Source organism: Pyrus communis, chromosome 10 (genome assembly GCF_963583255.1).
Source record: "Pyrus communis chromosome 10, drPyrComm1.1, whole genome shotgun sequence".
Lineage (NCBI taxonomy): Eukaryota > Viridiplantae > Streptophyta > Magnoliopsida > Rosales > Rosaceae > Pyrus > Pyrus communis.
This window is the reverse complement of record NC_084812.1, coordinates 21,552,457-21,568,825: the sequence shown is the minus strand read 5'-3', so window position 1 is coordinate 21,568,825 and position 16,369 is coordinate 21,552,457. Positions and strand designations below refer to the sequence as shown.

At 37.8% G+C, this 16,369-nt stretch overlaps 1 long non-coding RNA gene across 1 annotated transcript; it reads right to left on the bottom strand.

Moving 5' to 3' along the window:
- Positions 1-9,606: 9,606 nt before the first annotated feature.
- LOC137746598 (uncharacterized) lies at positions 9,607-15,974 on the bottom strand. Its single transcript, XR_011069879.1, has 6 exons — positions 15,931-15,974; positions 14,936-15,032; positions 14,582-14,667; positions 13,236-13,300; positions 10,419-10,483; positions 9,607-9,717 (listed from the first exon to the last, which is right to left on the bottom strand). It is a non-coding gene; the product is annotated as an uncharacterized lncRNA (long non-coding RNA).
- Positions 15,975-16,369: the final 395 nt, after the last annotated feature.

The following is a 16,369-nucleotide window of genomic DNA, read 5'->3' as shown; positions in this document are numbered from 1 at the left end:
TAACCACTAAAACATAAGGTTAAATCTCACATTTTCCACCAATGTCCCTCACATTGTTCAATTCCCCAAACAAGGCTATTGTCTCAATTATTTAGTCTCATTTATTGTATGGCTACATCTAACGTCTCGTTAGACTGCCTACGTACCCTAAATAGGGATCAAGCCTTTCGTAGTTCGCAGTAGTACTTCAAAGCATTCACAGTAATTATATGTAGGTAATATGCATAAGTCAACTTAAAACGTTCGTGGAATTATCAATCATGTGTATATATACGATAGAAAGGAAAAGACCCACTCACCTGAGATTCGTGCTACGACTCCCTAGCACTAATATCGAGGCATCACAAACCAACGTCGCCTGGAACAATTATCAAATCACGTCTCAGAGTTCTTACCGATAGAATACATAATTTACATAAAACACATCCCTACATAATTTAGTCCGGAAGATCTACATCACGGATTTCCGATCCGTTACTTGCAAGGATCCACATTATGTTCCTAGAACAACGTCCTAATGCTTCATTACGATCCAACGGTCGGATCTGCATCACGGATTTCTGATCCATTACGTGCAAGGATCCACATTATGTTCCTAGAACAACGTCCTAATGTTTCATTACGATCCAATGGTCGGATCTCCGCCAATTGCTAAAACCAAGTGGCGGTCAACATTTTATTTTATGAATTTACAAATCCAATTCGGGAAGATCCGTACGTCGGATTCCTGATCCATAAGTTTCTGTGGTCCTCAAATATTACATACTACAATGTTTTAAAGTTTGGTGACGATCCAACGGTCAGATAGTCGATTCACACTTTTACCAAATAACGTAACGTAGAGAATTTAGGTTCCAACCGTCAACCTATCTCATACAATTACCAAGACTGAACTCATTGCATCTAATTTAGCCTAAGAATGACATCGACGGCCCTTTGGCCACCCGCGGCCGTGCGTGGCGGTCGGCCGCCCCGACTCGCCGGAAAATCCAACTATTTCCAAAAATTACCAAATTTTACATAATTGTAGGTCTTAATGAGAAGAGTAAACTTTATACCTGTGGCCAAGTCTAATTTGGCCAGAAAACACTTGAAATTACCCACGAACTGCCGAAACCCTAGAATTGGGTGTAATTTGATTCGACCTCCAAACTTGCTCTGACGCCTCCACCACTGCTTAGGCTTTGTTCCTGGGTTCTAGGGGAGTGTTTTGGTAGTGATAATTGGAGGAAAAAGTTTCACAATTGGTGGATTTCGAGCAAAGTTCCCCACAGCACCCACGGGTGTTTCTTCACCAAACTACAATCAAATTCCTTTGTTTTTCGATAGAATTGGAAGAAGGGAGGTTGTGGAAGTAGTTTGCAAGTGATGGATAGGTGAAAATCTCCTGAAAAATGGTGGAAGTTAGCTGGAATTTCATTGGTTCGAAACCGGGTCGAGTGTGTGATGCACGGGTCCGATTTGGGTGCTCCTCACCCTTCTCCTTTCTCTTCTTGTTCTCCCCCCCCCCCCCCGCCCCCCGATTGGCCATCCTTCTTCCTCTCTCCTCTCCTGATTCGCCACCATCTTCCCTCCTTTTTCCTCCTGAAACTCTCCTTCCTTTCTCTTCCTGCCATTCGGCAGTTTCTAAATATATATAAATATATTTTTTTTTCTTTCACAAAATAACCTTAAACTCATATAATGATACTTATGAAAATATATAATAATAAATGGAAATCCTTAGAAACGTAGTTTTCAAATTTGTAACTCCGTAAAACTTCAACCGTAGCTCCAAATTCACTTCCTCTTGCGTCTATCCGTTCGTATCATCGGATACTATGCAAATACGCTAAAAGAATAAGTCATATGTCTCACCAAATGTTAGTCAACAAAAGTCAATACCCTCATCTATGGGGCATTTTCGTAAAATAATGCTTTTGAAATTTGTAAAAGCATAAAATTAGGGACGGGTCGTCACAACTACCCTTACTGCTCCCACACATTTTTGTTAGAACCTATCAGATACGGATTATATTAAATATAAATAATTACAGAGTGTATACAGAAATCACTATATATTTAAATCACAAATGAATAATAAATGTAGTTGTAAATAAAATCACAACAAATATCATTGACATGTTTTCCAGAGAGACAGAGGCTTGCATAAGCAATCTCCTAAGATAAAAATATGCCCTCACACCTGTGCAGTAGTTTTTGGACGTCTATCTTGCAGGATACAACTATCTAACTCAAATTCCTACACTCGAACTTGAATTCTTTGCAAAATGATTTGTGTTTCTTTGTGAAAAATAAAAGAACGTTGGAATTGAATTATTCGTTTCTAATCCTACAACCATATTTATAATGGCTTCCCTTCAAAAGGGTTGTAACTGTTTTGCAGTAAACAATCTTATCCCTTCAGAAAAACCTAGTCTTATCTTTTCGGAAAAACCTGAAACGTAAAAATATAAATTTAAAAGTCATACTTGTGTGATTTGTCTGTTTAAGCCCATACACCCAAATCCAACCCAACTCCTAGGCCCAAGGTCTACGACTTTGTTCCAATTCTTTTAAAATGATAAGTGAGTGGACTCACTTATAAAGGTGATGATGTGAAGATATATGGCTGATGTGGGACAATTGTCCCTCACAAGTTCCAACAATTTCTTGATTTTTGTATTCAAAATAAATACGGATGGTGGATCAATTAATCATATTCATGTAAAGCTATAGTACAAAATTCATCATTCAAGTATATATAATAACAAAGCCTTATTTCAGTAAGTGAGCTCGGCTGTATGAATCTTAGAATGTCATTATGCTCATTTTTACGCCAAGTATTCCGTTAGTTCATCTTCATTCAAGTATGTTGGATTTTTCCAGCCCATAATGATTTGTCCTAAAGGCAATTAGGAATAGAGTCTTAGAGGATTAACTTGTTTTTTTTTCAATTGAAGTTATTTCTCAATTGGAGTGGTTTTCTCAATTAGAGTCGGTTACCCAATTGGAGTTGCTTTCCCAATTGGAATTGTTTACCCAATTGAAGTTTGTTTACCCAATTTAAATTGCTTACCCAATTGGAGTTAATTTCTCAATTGAAGAATGATTCATAACTAGATTTCAATTAGGATTTATGGAAGAAGACCTTTATTATGTCTATATAAAGGGCTATTGTACTACTTTTGAATTGGATCAAAACAATAAGTTGTATACCACTCTAGGAGTTCGATTGCAATGTTGAGTAGGTGGGGATGACAATGGAAATTTTGAGGATGAATTTTTTTAAGGGGGGAAGGATGTGAAATCCCGTCCACGGATTTCACTATTTAAAATTATGTATTCTATATTTTGTATTCGTATTTGTAGTTTCAACGCTTATATATTTGCGGCGTACAAATTTTTTGATAAGTAAAGGGACGAAAATGCCCTTAATGAATTAAGCGGATTTTCAAGGATGTATTTGATCCCTTCATAATTTTCCAGATTTCTTTACATTTTTGGATAGTACGTGTCAATACGAACGCGTGAGCGCAAACTAATTGTAATTTGGAGTTATAACGAATGAGTTATAAACAATTGAAGTTGAGGACAAAATGGTCCTTTAATTATTTATCTGGAAAGCTCAATATTTATTGGATCAGGAACAGCTGAGATAAAGTCATGTGTGTGGCTGAGATGGAAAGAAAATAAGAGAAATGAGGCGTGGAACTACCCAATCAGAAAGCAGAGAAAGGGAAGAAAGAAGAGGGAGAGAGGAGCACCGGATCCCTTTGACCCGTTTACAAACCCGACGACCCGAACACTGACCCGGATTCCTAGGACTGTTCCAATAGGTTTTTCGTTGATTTTTATGGCTTTCTTCAACCTCCCATCACCCCCCCCCCAAACACCTTCACGTCATCCCAGTATCTAATTAAAGCCAAAATCGACAAGTTTTTGTTGTGATTTCACGAAGGACATACGTACGGGTGCCGTGAAACCCTAACCTTCAATCCACCATTCCTGAAACATTCTCCATCAACCACCACCACCCTCAGGTGTCTCTTGAGTCCAGGAACAAACCCCAAACAAGTTTGGGGGCGGCAGAACTTCGAATTCGACGGATCGAGGCTCACCCCTTTTCGGGGTTTCCGACGCTTCGAGAGATTTTCTAGCCACTTCCCGACTAAACTAGGCTTCAGCTCAGGTATGAAAAATGTTTCTCTCATTGAGTTGTACATTTCTGAAAAATTTGGTGAATTTTAGAGTTGGTCAAAATTTAGGGTTTCCATTTGTCCAAAAACGCCACCAGCGGCGGCGTGTAGCTAGTGGGCCAATGCAGCCTTTTTAAGTTAAATTCGGTGTTCTAATTTTAGTTTTAGTATATGTTTGATGTGGTTCAATAGTTTGAACCTAGTATTAAATATTACACCACTTGATCATTTTATGATTTGACTATCTGACTGTTTGATTGTCACCCAACTTTAATACGTTATAGTACATAATATTTGAGGACATTAGAAACTGACGGATCAGGAATCAGACGTAAAAATCTTTTCGAATTGGATTTCTATGTTTGTAAAATCAAACGTTGACCGCCACTTAATCTTAGTGATTGGTGGAGATTCAACCAATGGATCGTGATGAAATTTTAGTACATTGTTTTAGAAGAGTAGTGAGATTCTTGGAAAGTTACGGATCAAAAATCTGATAGGCGGATCTTCCGGTTTAAATTTCTAGGGTTATGGACCCTACCCTCGATCTTGATCGACAATTGACTTTTTAGTCAACTAGCCCGAGTTCTTCTAGTGTGTTGCTAAGCTTAGAGTGTTGTTGAGATTCCATAGAGCTTATTGGGCTCAGCATGATGACGTATCTTCCTCGATTGACATGCACCTCAATTTACGTACTGATGGCATCACATTATGATATGCTTGTTTATTTTATGTGATTGACATGTGTATTGAACTTGTTGTGGAGTGTGGCATGTTTGGCCTGATGTGATGAAATGTGAGGGCTAAAAGTGGACCATGAACCCATTGTCATGGGGTTTGTTACTTCGAGACTTGTTTCACATATCGTAACATTATTTCATTTCTCGTTTCGTTGAGCCATTCTAATTGTGTACCTTGTGCTTTGTTCCATTTCTTGTTTCATTGAGCTTTTGTATTTTGAGTACTTGTATCATGTCTTGTTCTTTGAGCGTTGCAATATTTCTTGGACTTCTGCTCGGTTCCGTTAAGTGATCCAGAACTGGATTTCCACTGGGGTTCCGTTGAGTAGTCCGGTTCCTTACTCCGTCTGGATTCCGTTAAGTGGTCCAGAATCCCTCGTGATCCGCAATTCCGTTGAGTGGTCCAGAATCGTATCCATCTTGGATTTCATTAGTGGTTCGATATGCATTGTCTCCACGATTCTGTTGAGTGGTTTGGTATTGTATCCACTCGGATTCCTTTGAGAGGTCCGAAATCCCTTCTACTCTGCGATTCTGTTGAGTGGTCTGGAATTGTATCTTGGTTTGGATTCCATTGAGTGGTCCAGAATCGCATTTGGTATTTTGGTTTCGTTGAGTGGTCTAGAACTTGATGCTGTTTGATTTCGTTGAGTGGTCTGAAATCCCATTCTTCAGAGATGTAGGCTTCGGTCGGAACTTGATGTTGTTGGAAAGTATATGTGTGTGTGAATGGCAAGATGACTAGAGAATATTATTGTGCTTCGTTGAATTTTCCTTGAGATGTTGCATGCTTGAATCGTGGTACTACGTTGGGACATAGTGGTTTATGTGATGAATGTTCGAGTGTAGGGAATGACGAACTACGAATGGCTTGATCCCTATTTAGGGTACGTAGGCAATCTAACAACGAGGTTAGATGCATCCATAAAGTATACGAAAAATTACTACGCAATTGGATCGTGAGTTGTGCTTTGCACATATCCCGGAGACGGGGTATGTTAGATATACATGAAATTGGTGACGTCACGTGTCGATCCTAGACGTATGTCAGGATTGGGGCATGACAGTTCAAGTGAGAGAAAGGCAAAATGTGTGAGAGAGAAAATAAAAGAGATAAAAAAATGTATATCTTTTTCTTATTCTTTGTGGTTTTTCATCAAGTCTTAGTCCTAGAAGCTTGGCAAGATTATTTGTTGTACTCATTATTGATATAGTGAAAGATTGTTATTGCTACCCCGTGAACATAGGTACATATAAGTGAATCACGTTAATTCTTGGTGTGATTTATCTTAGTTTATTTTGTTTTCGATTTCTAGAGTTTTTTTTTTTCTCATTCTTAAATGCGATATTGTTGAGTGAGAGAAAGGCAAAATGTGTGAGAGAGAAAATAAAAGAGATAAAAAAATGTATATCTTTTTCTTATTCTTTGTGGTTTTTCATCAAGTCTTAGTCCTAGAAGCTTGGCAATATTATTTGTTGTACTCATTATTGATATAGTGAAAGATTGTTATTGCTGCCCCGTGAACATAGGTATATATAAGTGAATCACGTTAATTCTTAGTGTGATTTATCTTAGTTTATTTTGTTTTCGATTTCTAGAGTTTTTTTTTTTTCTCATTCTTAAATGCGATATTCACAACAAGTTGTATCAAAGCTTGATTTGGCTGATATGCGGCCCGCTTTAATTGGGTTACATGAAAATAAAGAATGGAGGACATGCTTTAGGTACCGTTTGGTACGTGGGATGGAACGGAACGCGCTCATCCTACGTTTAGTGCACCAAAGGCAGTGGGACGCGCTGTCCCATAGAACGAGTTTTGGCTGAATTTTCTTTCCACCTCTCCCTGGAACGACTCAGTCCAACCCCGTGGAACACAAAATTATAACATTTTAAGACAAATATGCCCCTTATCTTTTTCAATATTTACACCATCCAAATTATAAAACAAACCGTAAAATTCTATCATCTTCGTTCCATGTTCTTTGCCGATGCCTTTTCCCGTAGCCTTCTTCCTCATCCTCTCCTGTAGCAGCTGAATCTCCAGGTTTGATCTTGATCTTCTCCCGTAGCCGCTGCATCTCTAGGTTCGATCTCAATCTTTTTTCGTAGCCTTCCAATTGCACGTGAGAAGCCCACAGTTGAGCTTGTGAAGGTTACCAATGAGTTGAAATCATTCAAGGCATATGATAAACTTTGTGTAGAGAGAATGAATACATGCCAATTGGTGCCAGACTCAAGAAGGCAACAGAGGCAGAGAAGGAATAGAAGAAATAGAGAGCTTGATGTGCACTTGGTGTCAGGTTTCATTTTGGAAGGATTTTTGTTTTAGATTTTCATCTACTAACTACGGGATTTGTTTCTTGAACCCATCAATTTTAGAGTTTATAAGCTTAAGTAACCCAAGTTAAAGAGATGCTTCCATTGCTATTTAGTTCTGATACCATATTGGGGTTTTGTTATTTGTGCTTGCATTTGATTTCGAATGATGTGGATTAAAAGCATATAATTTGGATCCAAGTCCCCTTGAATTGTTTATTCACTTAAAGATCAAATGGTTCAACATTCTTAGTAACCTTCAAGCAATTATCCATGACCTTAACGTCAACAAGATGGAATTCATGGCATAACATATCTTCAGTCATGTGCTAGTGTAAAAAATATATCATAGATAAGCATATATGTGTTCAAATATGACCAAGTTAAAAAAAAAAAAAAAAAAAAAAAAAAAAAACTATCTCGTCTCGTCACACATATAAACTTTGTACCAAATAACAGACGGAACAAGGGTAAATTAGTCATTTAATCTTTTGGTTATATTCCGTCATGCGCTTACCAAAAACAAAACGGAACAACCGTCCTATTCCATCATGTGTGTACCAAACATAACACGAAACCTTCGTTCCATTCCGTCCCATCTGCGTACCAAACAGTACCTTACTGAAGGTGTTAAGAATAAACCAGCAAGTGTGTCTGATGTTGACTAGACCAAGATGAAGATGAGCGATGTTTTATGGCAAAGAAGTCTATAATTGCCAATTTGATTCCAACAATTGATTCTTTCATTGAGAGTAAACTCTTTTTCTGCTTAACCAGATCACTCTACTACAAGCATGTATGTTGAAGAAAGCTCAATTAATGCTAATGTTAACCCCGTTGGTGGAGACAAACCACATTCCGATGCATCCGTTATTCCAAAAGTGGATAATCCGTTGCCTAACGCGTCCACATCCAGATCGAGTAATGAACCACAGGAAATGATAGTCGTACCTGAGAACAGTAAAGATCCTGTCAACAAACACATGCCATTCATGGATCAAATTTAGGAAACCTTGATAAAAATCAAAGCTTCTGCAGGCAAATCGCAGAAGAACCAAGCGGCCGCTCAAGCAGAAAGCCACTCCAACTTCGTGGATATTGAGAAACACATGAAGAACCTGAAGAATTTGAGTGGGACGACCCCACAAACATAGATTCCAATTTTTGGTTTTGGGAATATAAGTACCTGTTAACCCTAAAAATTAATGAACCTACGTGGCGCGCAGGTCGAGTAACTAATAAGCTACGTCTTTCAGTTATGTGTGGGGCATGCCAACTCGTCAGCCGAACTCGGCCGGGGAGTAAAATGTGTTGATATTGCATTAGGCGTGCTGCTAACTTCTCGATCTTGCGACTGCGATCGAGGAAGGAACATGTCTTGATCTTCGGGTTCTAAAGCTTGAAAAGATATATGTCTTGATGGTAAATGTGGTTCGGTCGTCGAAATGCCGAACTCTAAAAGATACTTGTGAATATCCAATCATAAACAAAACTCGGCTTTCAATGTGCCGAACCTAATGAATTGTAACATCGCACTTCACTAAAAGGCTGATAAGATGACCTCTCCCAACAAGGATTGGAAAATCCTTGTTGACCTAGACTTGGATAAATAACCAGTCGACCTCGAAGTAGTGCTGCCTATCCAAATTGAAGGTGTTCCTTGATCAGCGAATTCTACAGTTCCAGTGCTGTTTATCCAAATTGAAGATGTGGCTAGTTGTCTTCACAGTGCTGTTTATCCAAATTGAAGATGTGTTGGTGGGAAGAAAGAGGGAGAGGAGAAAATCTCAGGGTTGTTGAGAAATTTTGCGCAAGGCAATTTGTATGTTGAATTGGAAAGCCTTGAATGATGCACTCCCTTCTTTATTTATAGTAGCAAACCCCCTCATGATCAAGCTAAAATCATACTCAAATTTGAACTCCTCAATCCAATCTGATTAGATCTCGACCAATCCTAACTCCAATAGGACTTTGAACCAAGCTCTTTAAGAAACCAGATTCATCCCCTAATTCTCAGCGTCCTTAGCCTTAAGACTCCTTGTTGCACTAGGTTTTGACTAACTCACCCTTATCCAAACCAGATTCATCCCCTAATTATCAATCACATATTTAAAATCCAGGCACAAAAGCTTTAGAAAGATAAATAAAAAAACCCATATAACTAAATAGGCTTTGAATATGCTATCAGGGCACATAATTATATACCTAAAAATGGCAACAAACCAGCTTTTTCCTCACACGACCCGACTTTCTGAAATTTCCCAAGAAGATAAATTCATTAGCAATTGAGAGAAATTCGAGATATATATAAATCAAGAAGCAGAGGAGCAGAATGTTCAAACCTAATTACACTAGAATCTCAAAACGACCGATGCCCCGGAAATAGCCATGCCCTATTGCTTCTCCTCGTTCCCAGTTTGCTCTGAAATGGGGGTGTGACTCATAGTTTGATCTGGAATGGGAGTTTGACTTCTAGTTTGTTCTGCAATGGGAGTTTGAGTTATAGTTTGCTCTACAATGGGAGTTTGAATCTTGACCGAATAAAATTATTGATCAAAATCGTTCTATTTATTAATGCTTGTTCAGAGATATAATCATACCAAACAGAAAGACTCAATCCATTGCTAACATCAGCAACCCTAATTTCCCACCAAAAGAACTTAGCTCAATAGATTTCTTAGGAAACAATTCTTAGTCGCTGCCTACCACGAACTACGCAACCGAAACAGAACCGGATTAAATAAAAGCACTTTGAGTAAAGAAAACAAAGTGAAATCTTTTTTCCATCCAAATAATCTTTTAGCTCTCCGTTCAACACTTTTGATATGTTTTATTTAAAATGGTTTCTGGAATCAGTCATTTCACAGGGTATTCTGACTCTCTTTTTCATTCATTTCACGCAAACCAATCATACATTTAAAATAGGGCTTGGATAGCCTAATGTAAACTACACAAAAAAAGATTTAGAACTTGGTTTAGCGACTGAAAATAATTTGTGCCTCCAAATAATAATGCTTACCCATAACCTAGAATTTAAAATTAGCATTTTGTGGCATTTGGATGTGAAAACTGAAGCGGCAGGTGGCAGCAGTGGTACCAAATTACAATTCTAAATCTAGCAACAGAATCCGGCTGATAATTAACCCAGAATATAAAATCTAAATAAGTTAGAGCAAAAATCACCTCAAATCTTTGCTTCTCTTGTACTTTGGTATTATGGGGTTGACTTGTAAACGGTAGATAAAGTCCTGAAAACCAAGAATGAAAAGCATTCTTTTAGTTAACCAAAATCCATTCATAAACGGAGTACGACATGTAAACAAAAAATAAATCTTGGAAAACAGACATAAACAAACTTCAATGACAATTACTTTAATACATATTTGGATACAAAGGAAAATTGAATTTATTAAATTTTGATATAAAAAACATTAACTAATGCAGGAAGAACATTTGTGCCTCAATGGCGTGAGAAGTACTCAAAACAAACTTTGTGATGTGTAAACAGAAAATGATCATGCTCTCCAACCTAATGCAGAAAAAACATTTGAATTCTTCCATGATATCCATGATTTGCACATATTTATATACCAATTGAGAATAACAATTTAAAGCCCCCACCCACCCCTTCTCCCCCACCCGAAAAATTCACCTAAAAACCACATTAACCGCCACAGTTTAAGAATCCAGATTACATTTTTCAACAAAAAAGAATCATCCTTCAATTATTAGCCTAAATATTGATTTGCAAACACAATGTAGCAAAAGAGTTGTTCAATAGCTCCTTTTGGATTATAGGAAGTCCATTCAAAGAACTGAAAAAGTGTGACATCCCGTCCCGAAACTATCAAAACGTACATGTGAAATGACTACTTTGCCCCTAGTTCGTTTTCATTATGTTTATTGGTTGTTTTGTGTGGTGTTGGCATGTGTTGGGCCACACACACACACACACCCTCACTGTCTCTCTGTCCCTTTCCCTGTCTCTCTCCCGTGCTCCCATTTCTTCCCTTTCTCTTCGAACTCGTACGGACACACACACAAACATACTAACCACCCACATATCGAGGGAACCAAGGCCACATTCGAGCTCGTGGGGCTGAGAGGAGTACAGTCGTGCCATTTTCAGGTGAGAACTCCGTCGATTTCACGTCGATTTCACGAGGTCCGTTTGGAGTACTATTCATGCAAACGTAGTTTTTAACGTTTTAGGAAATTTGAAGCTCGTAGGTAGCTTGGTGGTGTCCCAAGGAGTCTCGGAGTACTTCGTTTGAAGAATTTGGACGTTGAAATCGTCGTTTTCGAAGTTGGCCGGATTTGAAGTTTGGTGACAGGTGAGATTCCATGATTTTTAGCCCTTGAAAGTTGTATATTTATGTTCTCCTAGTTCTAGGCGTCATTTTGGTACAAAAATCGTGAAAAATGGATGAAAAACGAGAGAGAAATCAAGGTTTAAAGTTTTTCTAGTTTTCCGGCGCCGTCGCCGGCGCCGGAGAAGGAGACGGAATATTCCGTCAAATCTGACGGAATATTCCTGACGCCGTTAACGGAATCCGTTAGAACTAACGGAATATTCCTTACGGCGTCAGTTGACGCCGTCAGCGTGCCAGGCACGTGCCTGCGGCGCGCAGGGGGTGCGTGCGGCGGTGGAAAATGTTTCTAAAATTATGGGTGTGATCCTGAGGTTGTGTATAGCACGTTGGTATATTCAATTGTCCAAATTGAGCAATGTATGAGAAGTTATTACGAGAAGTTGGTTATGTACTTTAAAATTAACGTTTTTATAGTTATTTCGCATATAGGTGATACGTATCTTGAGGACGAGCGTGCTCACTCGAGGCAGGGGGGCTACAACCCTTCCACATACCAGTGAGTGGGCTTTTGTTTTTCCGTATATACCTATATACATTTATTTTCCCAGAAATCATTTGAAAGGGTTAATTGTTTATGCCATGCACCATATTATTATTGTTTATGCATCATTGCATGCATTAGTAGTCACATACATATACATATGCATATTTGGTGCTGTGGACGCACAGGTAAGTGCCAGGTAAGTGGTATTTATGTTTATATTCAGTAGTAGTTTGAGATGTTTAGAGAGCTCATAACCTGCACCCCCGGTGTTAGTGCTCCCGCCCAGAGTAGGGCACAGTCCTTCACCTCCCTCACCACACGCTCAGCTTGGATCCAAGTTAGGTGCACAGTCCTGTCGTACAAACCACATTAGGTGGTTCCGACTCGTAGGTGACCCGCGATTATTCGCACAGCCTTCACGTGATCGTAGCACTAGAGCGTATATATATGTTACACCCAGGCTTGTCGTACAGACCACTTTAGGTGGTTCCGACTCGTGGGCAGGTTCAGTTATTTAGTTTGAGATTTGAGCTCTATATGCAGCCATACAGGTCACGTTAGGTGACTCCGGCTGCCAGATTACATGTTATCGTTATGGTTTTGTACCTGAGCACTTGCATTTCTTTATGAGGCTTTGACATGGCATATTCTTGAGCATGATTGGCATATCTATACATACGTACATATGTTTATTTTCTGGGAAGTATACAGGTTTTACGGCGAGGGGTTAGAATGTATTTTACTAAATGGTTTTCGAAAAGCTTTGTTTTTGCCCACTCACGCTTTTGTTTTGCGCCCCTCCAGGTTCTAGTTGCTTAGCAGGTTCGGTGGTTTCCCAGAGGGCTTCCCGGCATTTCTGACAGATACTCACCAGTGTAGGGTCACCTTCGGGTGTACTATTGTCGTATCATTTTCTTTGGACTGCTGTAGACTAATTGCTCTGAACTTAGCGTTTCACTTATGCTAGCACTTGTTTCATCACCTTATGTATGCTAGTTTTTAATTATTCGTACTATTTATATTCCTATTTCATTAGCTTCCGCACCGTGCACATGGTTACGTCACCTCCGCGTGGCGGCCAGCACGCCCTGATCTCGGTCGGGGTGTGTCAAAAAGCATAAATGAAAATATTCAAGAACCAACCTTTTTTGGAAACCATTGGTTCTAGTCTTATGATCTTTGATTCATTTAGCGAGAACCAAATTAATCTGAAATAAAAAGAAACCTGTTAGTTAAATCAACTCAGAATTCAAAACTAATATAGATTGACGGTGAAAAAAGGTATTCGCACACACATAATGCAATACACATGTGTAATATACAATTGAGTAAGATACTTTGATGCCATGTGGATCATTAACTGTTCCCTTGAGCCAAAATTTTATTTGAATTAATGTACTAAAGATTAATGCTATGTACATTGAAAACGTCGAGTGATTGTTATATCAAAAGATTTGACCACACAGGTAGGCCATGCGGCTTTGGATCGATATTAGTACACTTACATGCAAAAAATTATGAAATATTGATTGGTTTATTAATAACGTTAATGAAGATTCTTGTTTTTGGCGTGTCTCAATGAATGTTGTTTTGTTACGTCGTTTTATTACTTAACATTATTAGTTAAATTTAAATACATAATGTTATGATAAAATGATTTAAACTTAACGTTATTGGTAACAGCATACAAGGTTTCAAAAAACAACATTGAACTTAACTAAGTTTGATGTGAGGATTATTTTGAATTTAAATCATAGATCTCTGCTCTAATCTGTGCACACACAGCATACACATTTTAAAACAAATAATAACAATCACAAAAGAGCCAACAGAGTGATGGCATAAAAATCTCAAGCATGTGGCGTCATCTGTCAATGAACAAAAATAAGATGTATCATGTATTGTAGAGGAATAGATAACTGAGAATTCCATTCAGAGTCACCACAATGTAAACAAAGAATAGAAGCATGAACAAAAACATGCAAAACACATACAATGTGTTTTTTGCATAGAGGTTGTAACACTGAAAAAGTAGCAGAGCAGGAGGAAAAAGAGAAATGGAGAGCAAGGTGGTAGCCAAAAGAGAAAATCAGAGTTATTAATATCTTCTTAGCTCTCCTAATTTAATAATTTAGACTCAAAATAAATTCTGTCAGATGTCTTTCCGAATCCATGTTTTGAGAAAGATGGTACTGTCCAAGAAGAGCGGGACTTTTCCTTTCTAAAAAATGGAAGCCAACAACAATCATGAATAAAAGTGGGCAGAGAATATAAAATTCTACTTGTCTTTTCTTGTGGCTTTGGTGGGTTTGGCAAATGGTTTTTTTTTTTTTTTTTTTTTTTTTTTTTTTTTTTTTACAGCAATGGACTGCATCAAGAAAGGGGGAGAGCAGACAGGCAGCAGAAAATCAAGAAATAATCAAATTGGACTCGAACTTACCAATTTTCTATTCAAATAAACTGAAAAAAGGAGTTGGAATCAAACTAACCTCCGTTTTCTATATGCAGCAAACTGCATCTTGTTTTTGCCTTCGTTAGCAACATACCATTGGCTCTGTACACACCAAAAAATGCTCTGTACACACCAAAAAAACACAGTAAACACCTCATTCATTACTAATAACCATTTCAATTAATTTATTATTTAGACAAATTTTTCAATGATTCCGAAGCTCAGATAAAATCTGCAGGAGAAAATTGAGATTATATGCAATTGTATGTCAAATAACCTGAAAAATACCATATATCCAATATTAAGTGCATACACCTATAAACTAATCTTTATATATTCTTTAAAATAATACAGATCAATGTAATCTAAAACATTGAAAACATTATCATACAATTAAAGAATAACGATGCAGAAAATTTTCTTTCCATTATTTTCAGATAACTTTCCAGTCAACAACCATTTCTTTTATCCCATTTGTCCAACACCACCTGCATTTCAAACAAAAAGGAAGAGTTTAATAACTAATAATTTCAGGCACTTTCCAATTTTCAGCTATGATAAAGACCATGGATAATTTATTGTGTCCATTTTCCTGCCATCTTAAGTGGCCAGAAACTGAAAATTTGTTATCAAATGTGTTAATGCTGCAATATATAGGATGACGGAGAAAATTCCAGTGAAGATTGGTTGAGGAAATTTACAGTGTCACTACTCGCCTTTAGAAAGATGTCTTTTCTGGAAACCATTTCAAAGTGTTTAGGATCCCAAAACCCGTAATCGATTATAGTGTGCCTAAAATCAAAAAATGACCTTCACAAAAACTAACTCAAAAACCCTAAATCCCTAAACCAGATTAGTGTGGTTTCATCCTGTTAAAGATACGAAAAATGAAGCCATTCAAGCGGTTAAGATATCTAGTAATGATCGTGGAGATACGCAGCTGGAAGAAGATGTAAGATAAAAAACTTATTACTATGAAATGAATCCAATATCCTAATGTAAAGGAAATTACTCATAGTAGAAATTCTGAATGGACAAAGTTTTGGCTTCCCTTTCCGGCTATACTTGATTAACTGGGAACCTTTTTTTTAATGCAATCAGCGACTTCATGAGAGAGAGAGAGAGAGAGAGAGAGAGAGAGAGAGGAATATTAGGTGAAAAGTAGTATTGCCAAATCACACAGAGATCAAAATCTTGAATATATATGTTTAACCATATCAAACATCATTTCGTCGAAACCGACTTCACAAACACCTTCTTCTTCTGTTTTCAAATTTTCAAAAACACAACAATCAACTACGTTTTCGAGAAAATTAACAAAAAAAGAAACCCTCTTTGATTCAGTTTTCTCAACAACCAAACAGAACCTAAAAATTTCAAGCTTACATTTTTGAAGCGAGCCATGGATAACGTTTGCAATTTCAGCTCCGTAGATTTGTGATCAATACTGCAAAAAATTAAAACAAAAAATTATACGCATTTAGAGTAGAAAAAGAATGAATTTATGCTAGGGATTCGCCAGATAATTAAAACTAATTGAAAAATTAAACAAAATTACCTTTGGGCGTTTAGGGTTTTGGGGGAACTCTGTCTCTGCGTGAGGTTATAGACGAAGGAAGGAGATGACTAAACGCGCGAGGCAAATTAGGTTGGTTTATTAGGCGCATCCGAACCGTCTAAACATACTAAGGAAATCAAGATGCATCCAAAACACAAACAGTCAAACTGGAATGCGCATGGAGAAGCACAAGAAGAAAAAGAAGATGAAGAGGGGGTAGTCGATAGCTTACCCGACACTGGTCGTGGTCGGAGTTGACAGAAATCA